Source organism: Rhyacophila brunnea, unplaced genomic scaffold (assembly GCF_057557595.1).
Source record: "Rhyacophila brunnea isolate RB1 unplaced genomic scaffold, BYU_Rbru_1.0 scaffold_20, whole genome shotgun sequence".
In the NCBI taxonomy this organism is placed as follows: domain Eukaryota; kingdom Metazoa; phylum Arthropoda; class Insecta; order Trichoptera; family Rhyacophilidae; genus Rhyacophila; species Rhyacophila brunnea.
In genome coordinates this window covers 35,014,366-35,024,362 of record NW_028232860.1, presented here as the reverse complement: position 1 = coordinate 35,024,362, position 9,997 = coordinate 35,014,366, and positions in this window count along the sequence as shown.

Sequence of the window (9,997 nt, the reverse complement as noted above, 5' to 3'; positions counted from 1 at the left end):
TGTAAATATGTCATCCGTTATAAAAGATGCCTTTTCTTTTCTCATTGCACGAGCGTGCATTAAATATTATATAATTTTTTATCACAAATACTATACTAGGCAGTGGCGAAGGGTGGAATTAGGCTGATACGATTCGACATAAATAGTGCGCACTAAACATTCTCAGTTACACGTATTTGATTTCATTGAACTATGACTACAATATGCAGAGAGTGTTGGTTAGTTTTTATAAATCAATTAAACCCTGCCTAAATGAAACCATAATAGTTTTGGAACGCTATGGGCGATTCGATAAAAATAGTGCACACTTTTTCAGTCATACTTATTTGTTTTCGTTGAATTAACAGTACATAATATTACAGATGATGTTGGTATGTTTTATAAAACTCATAAAGCCCTCGATAACCACACCATAATAGATAAAAAATATTCTTCCATCTATAAAATAACCAAAATTATGTATGAGTGTAATTATGGATAATTTTAAATATTTTTAAAACTAACCAACACCGTCTGTAATATGTATTCTTAATTCAACAAAATCAAACAGGTATGAACGAAAAAGTGTCCACTATTTTTGTCGGCCCAAATCATACCTAAGCTATTATGGTTTGAATTAACTATTTCTTTTATTCAAGATAATACACAAGATTTAAGAATGTACCATCCTAATTATTGAACATACATAATTCTGAAAACAAATGCACAGCGCGCGATAGATACCCAAGAGACGCAGGTTTTTTCAAAAAAGATTTTTTCTATTGGCTATATTTATAGTGTTTTCAGAATTATGTATATTATGCTTTGGTTTTTAGACAGGGTTTAATTGAATTTTAAAAACTAACCAGCACCATCTGCAAATTGTATTCTTAGTTCAATGAAAACAAATAAACATGACTGACAAAGTATAGTGTGCACTATTGATGTCGGATCTTAACAGCCTCTCCACCTCATCCTATGACCTACAAAAACAGTTTATGCCAATAATAAAACTGGGATTATAACTTAAAAACTACTTGACATTTATTGTATAAAACTTGTACAGCTTTTAGACTACTTTGTTGGTACCAATTGAGTTGACCGTTAGTAGATTTTTATTTAGATTCTCGACATGTGAAAAGAAACTTCTCAAAAATAACACATTTACGACAATATCAGATGAGGTGCAGATAAAGAAATAATAATATCAATCAGTCTATTTATTCGTTGTATTTATTGTTGTCTGTTTTTTCATTCCATATTTCACGCAGATGAAATCGTCAGCAATCACTACCAAGTAAATTATTAGCTAGGTATGAATTGTTCTAATTTTGACGTGTAATAGCGCCTGTGCACGTGCATGGATTTACTGGCACTAATCGTGTGTATTTTAAACCATCATGACAATAACTCTTTATACGTAAAAGTCCTGATTGTCTCTGAGTATGCGAGACACGATGTTGTCATTTTATGGTACTATTTGACAGCTGGTAGTGAAAATTGGTTAACCTCAAAATTCATTCGTAGTTCATTTTTTTGCCGGCAGGTTCGCCACTATCGTTCTACTGAGCAGGGGCAGATCGAAAAATTCTCCACTGTCGTATGAGAATTCAGAAGCTTCCCAACTTTTTTGATTCATGCATGCAATCTTGCAACTGCAGGATAATACATGTTTACACGCACATTTTCTTGTAATGGCCGCGATAATACGTACTGTCAACAGTAAATCCATGCACGTGTAAACGGGATTCTGAAATATCACAATTGAATGATCCAATAAATGTCAACCATCTTCATATTTTATAATATATTGCATAATATATAGCTTAACTTCGAATTTATATTCAGCATCATAAAATACATGTACATAATATACTGACTATCAATCAGATGTAAAAAAAATTCAGCTGCCATTTTGTTATTTTATGAATTCTTAATTCGTAATACAGTGAAAATTTGGGTTGGTTCGGTCAAATTTGGGTACGTTCATGCTGGCGTATCCACCCGGACTCCAAAGTTTTGTATTGAAATGTCAAACTTATCTACATAACCTATAATTTTATTAGTCATGTCATTGCAATTGCAGCATGTAATAAAACAAATATTATGTTACTACTGGCCACTCGATATTTGACAGCAAATTCTTAATATAATGACATAATATATCTTGCTCTAAAACTGTAGCTCTTTTTGGGTGTTAATAGCCTCTCGCTGGTTAGTATTTAACACCATAAATATGACTAAACTGAAAATCAATTTAATCAGACGTTAATCATGTGAAAATCTAAATTTGGCCGCTATCATAATAATATTTTATCTCCCATTGTGTTTTTTAACTTATATATTTCAGGCTTGAATTTTTTGATAATGTAAAATTACATAAGATTTAATTGTAAAATTATCGAAAACAATATATTAAAATTTTTTTTTATTTGATAACTAATTTTACACATTTATTACATTATTGAAAATACATGTATCTGTATAAATCTAGAGAATATAATATATTATACAATCATAATATGTAGTTTGAAACCAGTATGCAAGACGTAAAGTGGGTTCTTCCCACAATTTGGGAATCACTGATATGTGTACACACAGCTATTTACACCAGGACTTTGTCCATGATTATAATATGGAGCGTCTTATGACAAAAACCAATACGCCCACAGCACAATATTAGTGGGAAATTACGTTTTTGTGCGTCAAGCGTAACTGGTAGGTTTCTTTTTTCTATCGTATTTTATTTCCAAACTAGAACGATATGCATGACCTGATAAATCCATTTTTGCAACAAACCAAATGTCCACATTTATTTATACCACTTTAAATAATCGGTTTCTGTAAATCGTTAGGTTAAGCGTTTTAGAAGTTATAAACCATTACGTCATGTTGTGTGAAATTGCACATAGAATATATAGGTATTTTTTGATACATTTTGACCATATATTTGACTTATCGGTTTTTATTAATTATTGAACTGACGTTTACGTGGTAGAATTCCATTATAGCTGTTTCAAAACCATTATCGGTTTTTGTTATTAGACGCCTCATATATTATTTTATACTTAATTTATTATTGTTTTTCAGTTTAAACCCGTATTTATGTTTCTTATCTGTTATTAAGTAAGCGCGAATCCGGCAGTTACAGATTCTAGTCCTGTCGGGTGTCGTATTTTTTTCTAAAAGAAGAATTTTTCTAGAGGTTGCATGATATGTTTTCAAGTTTCTTATCTGTTTTAGGTTATATGGCAACTATTTTGATATACCTACATAGTAGTTCATTTTAATTTTGCATAATATATAATGTACCTTATCTCTTTCAATGATTAATTTATAATATAGCATTATTAATTATACATATTGTATAATATATAATCAGTGATTTTTTTTTCAAGAAAAAAGATGAACATAATATTTACTGAGTTTTCTTGTAATTTAATGCTGTATCTGTTAGCTTTAAATTTATAAAGTATTTAAATATAGATCGACAACTATAACTTGAGGCGTGCCCTTAGTCTCGTGATGCGAGTATTACCACTGCATTGCGAGCTATTAGTTCTCAGAACCAATGCACATTAAGTTATCGCTGTCGGTCTCTAGTAGAGGATAAGCTAATTTTTTGGTGATTACTTGTAAGTACCTCCTCAGCAGACAATGTTGCCATTATATGCCATCTCTTTGTGTGCAAAATCTTTTTTCATATACGCAATATAGATTTATGGAATCATCGTCAGCCGGGGTCGACCCACCGATGAATGAAAGCCTACCCTAGCTCCTACTATTCTCGGTTCCTAGTTCTTCACTTCCACGTATATGAATTCATCGATGCAACGGGTTTTAGGGCTGCCGTGTTGATATTTAATACCCCATGTGTACCACTTTATGACTTCATTGGTACGGTGGTTGTCCACTCTCTGAGCGACATGTCTGGCCCACTGCCATATCATCAGTTTGGCAATCTATATCACATCGAATACTCCTGTGTCCCTCCTTATCCATTAGGTTGTTTCGTGGTCTTTCCGTGTTATACCAAACATGCAACTTTCCATGCCTTGTTGTGCTACTTGTAGTTGATGAATTTATTTTACATTAAATGTATGAATATGAATTATTTCACATGCATATGGGAGCACAACACTCAAAACCTGCTCAGCATTGTTTTCTGTCTCCAATCACCCCATGAAAAAAAAACTGATTGATGTGAAAAATTTAGTATATTATAACTATATTAATAGCATTTTAAATTTGTATCTGAGAGCCAGTTTATCGTGTGGCCGAAAAGAACACTTTTTGGAAAACAGTTTAAGATTTTTCAACCGCTTAATATGAATGGACTTCAATATTTTATTTTTAGGAATTTCTGGTTTTTGTAATGCATTCAAAACGTGAATCGGCGCTGAGAGATCTGATACTATATGTAACAGTGGCGAAGGGTGGAGGTAGGCTGTTAAGATCCGCCTTAAATAGTGCACATTAAACTTTGTCAGTCATACCTATTTGTTTTCATTAAAATAAGACGACAGTTTACGGATGGTGTTGGTTAGTTTTTTAAATTCAACTAAACCATGCCATAATAGATAATAGTCAAAAAAATACTCGTCTATCTATAAAATATCAAAAATCATGCATAACTTTGGATATTTTATAGATAGAATAATATTTTTTCTTCTATTATAGTTTGGTTTAGGCAGGGCTTGATGAATTTAAAAAAATGAACCAACAATATTTGTAATAATATTATGTATTCTTAATCCAACGAAAACAAATAAGTATGATTGAAAAAGTGTGCACAATTTTGTCATATCGCCCAAAATATACCAAAACTATTATGGTTTGGTTTACGTAGGGCTTAATTGATTTTTAAATACTAACCAATACCATGTGTAAATTTTTGTTGTCTTAGTTGAATAAAAACAAATACGTATGACTAACAAAGTTTAATGTGCACTATGTATGGGGGGATCTTAACAGCCTACCTCCACCCTTCGTTACTGATATGTACAAATATTGTTACTTGATTCTGTTTCTGCGAAACTTCACATACGATACACTGAATCTGAGATACAGAAATAAATTTTAAATGGTAGAAATATGCCATACCTCCAGAAAAAATAACATCTTAAATAATAATTAAATGTCATCCAGATATATAGTGACATCTGGTGAAAGATTATGAAGCCTCCGTAAGGTTACTGGAAATACAGATCTCCGTTAATTAATTTTTAATTATAAAGGTGTTACACCATATAAATAGATGATTTGTACAAACTTTTGATTAGTCTAACCTAACTGTACATTTTATGACTGTGAATATTGCGAAATTGTATTTTTATATAATATCATTTTTATGATAATCATTAAAACATAGATGGAGTTCCTTACTTGTTAGCTGAATTCCCGCAAGAATAATGTTGCGCGTCGTGGAAGAATATTTTTACGTTATAATAGTATTTAAATTAAAGGAAATCGCAATCTTATTATTATGTATGAACATATTTTGAAGTACCTATAACTATTATTTAAGTTTTTATGAACAGTTTAGTGAATAAAAAAAAAACATTATTTTACAGTTACTTGTTGTTTTAGTACATACTCCTTTGACGAAACCATAAATCGCACCCTCGCAACTAAACCGCCACAAGTCCAAATTTACGTATTTTGAGTTAATTACTATGTTTCATTGTCTATCGTTCATAGTATATGTACCGAAAATTTCATATCTCTCTAAGTCATCAAATTAAAGTCAAAACTTCATTCAATATCTAAACATATTTCAAAAACACAGTACAAAAATGCGTAAGGTAAAAACTTCAAAGCTGATTTTCTCTGTTTGACGTTTTTGGATTATGGCAGTTCAGTTGCGATTGTGCAAAATAATCATTTCCTATCCCTGGGGTTGACTATATATAACGTTGTGTCCGGTTGTATTCGCTGTATCACACTTCACCGTGAAATGTTGTATCGGAAATATATGGCCGTATATTAAAGACTGTCCAACTTCTTTGGGTCATATAATACTGACATAAAATTCATGGCTAAATAAAACAAAGTTCTTGTCGGTTTACACTTTACAGAAGGCCAGCAGTAAAGAATGTTTGAAAATAGCCGATATACTGGATTATTTGTTGGGTTAGGTTTTCGTTCTTGAATTCATGAATTTTGCTAAAATCAGCTATGAAAATTGAATTAATGTTCATATTAAATCTAATAAAATTGGAGACCGTATAGTATAACGTCGTGGTAAATGCAATAGGTCGTATGTCAAAAAAATCTCAATTTTGTTTTATTGCACCATAGTGACCAGCTCAGTCATCTACACTACCTCCAATAGGTCTTATGTCGTTAGACCAATAAGAAGTCGACTATCCCAACTCTTGCAAAAAGACGAACCGACACGTCATTGATATTGGTCAAGCCAAACAGTCGTATGTCAGAGCTCATCATAATGATAGTAATGTTTTTGTTTGTTTTTATTCCTCGTTCTTGACTTTATACTAAAGAATTCGTCAAATAATACGCTGTAAGTAATTTACCAATCAGTATTTTTTTTTAAATTTACTTTATAATTACATTATTGTTGTTAGTTTTAGTAAAATTTTCAAGATTCTTTCTACAGATAATCTAACATTACTTTTTGTCTCATTTATTTATTGCCAAAGTAGGTAATTATTTGTTCACCAATCACGATTGACAGTTTTAATAAGACACTGTTTATTTAGTTAATAATTATTTAGAAAGCTATCAAAATGATTAATGGAAGTCGTGGGCGGTACTTGGTGTCTTTAGCAGTCAGCAACATTACTTCACCAGATAATAATGGTAAGAATAAATAAGATTATATCGCCACAAAACAATAAGATATGGAGTGGAGATGAGATTTTGCTGAGATGCATTAACGATTATCAAATTTGAAAATCATTATTTTCTTTAGGACCTCAAATAACCTGTGGAGTAGTAGGAACCACTGACGATATGGCGTTACAAGTTGAACCTGGGAATGCAGTGGAACTTGAACTCTTGGTCTTAGAGCATCCATTTGAAGTCACTTTTCAAAATATTGGTTGAGAAATAGAACTCGATTTCGCTGAGGTTAATAATACTTTGACTGTCGAAACTCCAATTTTAGAACAAGCATCAACAGCATTCATCAAAAGCAACAACAACATTGTATCAACACAATCAGCCACGAGAGAAAATATAGATTGTGATATGACGATGACTGAATATCTAAGTGGCCCTGAACATTCACTATCTGACATCAGTAGTGACTCTGAAGCTCTGTATCAACCTGAATCAAATCAATCAAGCTAATCAGAAGACTTACAGGAGTTTGCTATGCAGTCTGACACCTATAGTGACGAACCTACTGAGCAAGTCGATTAAAGGAAACGAAAAGGGCAAAGCAATGATTGTAAAGAGTGGAAAAGGCAAAAAAACTCACAATTGCGATTGCTAGGCAAGTCTTATGCAGGTTTTGAGAAATGTGAAGAGTCAGGCAAGTATAGACAGACGTCTATAAAAGAATCTAAGACCATAGGTCCATGTTGTGGTGGGCATAGTGACATGCTCAAATGGGTAGGCCAAAAACAGCCTTTAAGTGTGATACAATCAGTGATGGAACAAAGCAGCTTGCTATTCACAAATTTTTGGAAGATAACAAAATAAAACTACCTACAAATTACTTTTCTAAAAAAATATTCTTTTAAAACTGTTCTTTTTTCTTTTAAGTATGTATTTACCTGGTCTATTTTTATGCAAATACTTAATTAAATTATGATATTTTCAAATAAATCTTTTTTAAAAATATTGCATGTTTTGAATATTAACTTTTAATCTTTTCTTTTAAACATTGAAATTGTTTCTACACAAGTGCCTAATTAAACACAGATTTTTAAACAGATCTCCAATTTATAGATAAAAAGATTTTTTTATTAGTCTAAGCTTACTTTTTAAACGTTTATGTACACGTTTATAATAATATGTCTATATTAATATAATAATATATTATGTTTCATTCTAAATACCTAATTTTAGTATTTTCAATTTAGGTATGTTTACATAAAAATTGGACTTATGTCAACAAAAGTTGCCAACTTTGACCAGCAAATAGTCGTATGTCAACCTAACTTTCTAAATATTCATCTTACGTCAAAATGATGATAACAGTCTTAACAGGGAACAAATTCAACTAAGTAAATAAATTTGTGAAAAAAATCAGTGCAATGGGGTTAAGATGGGATAGTTTTTTGTCTCTCCTGAAAAGTTTGGTATCTTTGACATACGACCCATTGCATTTACCACGACGATAAGGTCATGTCTTTCTGATAGAAAGCTCACGGTGACATGGTTTATGTACAATTTACATGCAATCGTCTCCAGTAGTGCATTTAGCGACATTAGGCCCGACGCACTCATTGATTTTGAGGCCCCCTACGATAAAAATGAACAATCTAATTATAATTTTCCAAATAAATCAATGCATTCAGACAATTTTAAACTTTTATTATCTGTTAATTGCTTAATATTTATAGGTGCATTTGTATATACCTACCTACCAAAATACCTTCATGTTAATTGAAAAGAAATCGATATCAATGATACAAATTTACATAGCGGGCGCATTTAAACGCGCCTCTGTTTTTGTCCTAATTGTAAAGAGAGGGATTTGTACAAAATTACTCAGAGAATAGAATGGGAGGGGGGTTAAAAATGTCCCTCAAAGTCCAGTGCATAAGACGCTGACCTTTCACCCAGGTTCGATTCCCAGTGAGATCATATTATATTTATAAGATTTTCTCAATGTCTGGGTGTTTATGATTGATTCACTTATATTACCAACTACTCTACTGTTTCACTAAGCTACTGTCATGGCCTGTTGTAGTGTTAAAAAGAATATTTTATATAATATGTGGCATAATTTAGACACAGTCTAAAATATTTTGTGTTGAGATGTGACGATAGGGTGGGTTTTATTTTTATGTCTGGAAATGTCTCAGGAGCAGATGTCCAAGACTGAGGTCGCCACGTACTCAAGTGTGCTACTCAAAAAGTCTCAAGTAAACGGGTGCACAAAATCCTTTGTGAAAAATTCTCTTCCACCATGGCAATCAAATATAATTTATTCAAATCAAATTATTTATTTTACATATAATGAACATGCGCTGCCATCCCTCAAATCAACCATTCCAATGACAATTTTGCACGAATTAGTATCTTGAAATAGGGGAAAAAATCAGAAAATCGTCAGGTGTGTACCCTAAAATATAAACGAACCAAACTTTTCAAATTACCTTCATATTATTAATTTCATTATAACACGCCATCTGTTTCAAGGGAAAGCATAAAATTGTGTCTCTTGCAATGTCAACTTCAGTAGAAACGGGAATAATTCAAACCCATTTTGGAGAGAAAATTTAATAATGTCGCGGGTCCCAAGTTCGAATCCTGGGTCTGGCAAATACACGGCATATTGTTTTTCAATTTGTGCTTGGAGTCAGAGTATGGACCTAATAAGTTGAGCAAGTGGCTAACATCCATTCCTTGTAAAAACAAAAATCTGTTAATACAAACCTACACTCTGTGGAGGCCCATATTATGATCCTATTAGGATCGAACATGGTCAAAAAAAAGAAAGAAATGCATTTTTTTAATTAGGATTTTTCTTCTTTTGCCATATCCGGCCCTTAACTGGAGAATATGGAAACCACGCGGTGCCTCCAAGAATCCATGTCGCTTGCCAGTCTTCTTGCTTCGTTCCAGGTCAAACCAGCATTCCGTAGCTCCGCCGTATACACTCTGTAGATTGTATTTAGCGGCCTTCCAGGATGCCGGAATCCGGTCGGCTTTCAGGAACAGGCAAGCCAGGTTGAAGTTCTCTTCTGGCATCCGCAGCACGTGGCCGAGCCAGGTCCAACGTCGCCTCTTCACTTTCAACGTGATGAGAGGCTGCTTGGTGCGTTCATTAGGTAGGTTCAGTAGGATTTTTTACATAGAGATATAAAATAAAAAGAGGGGC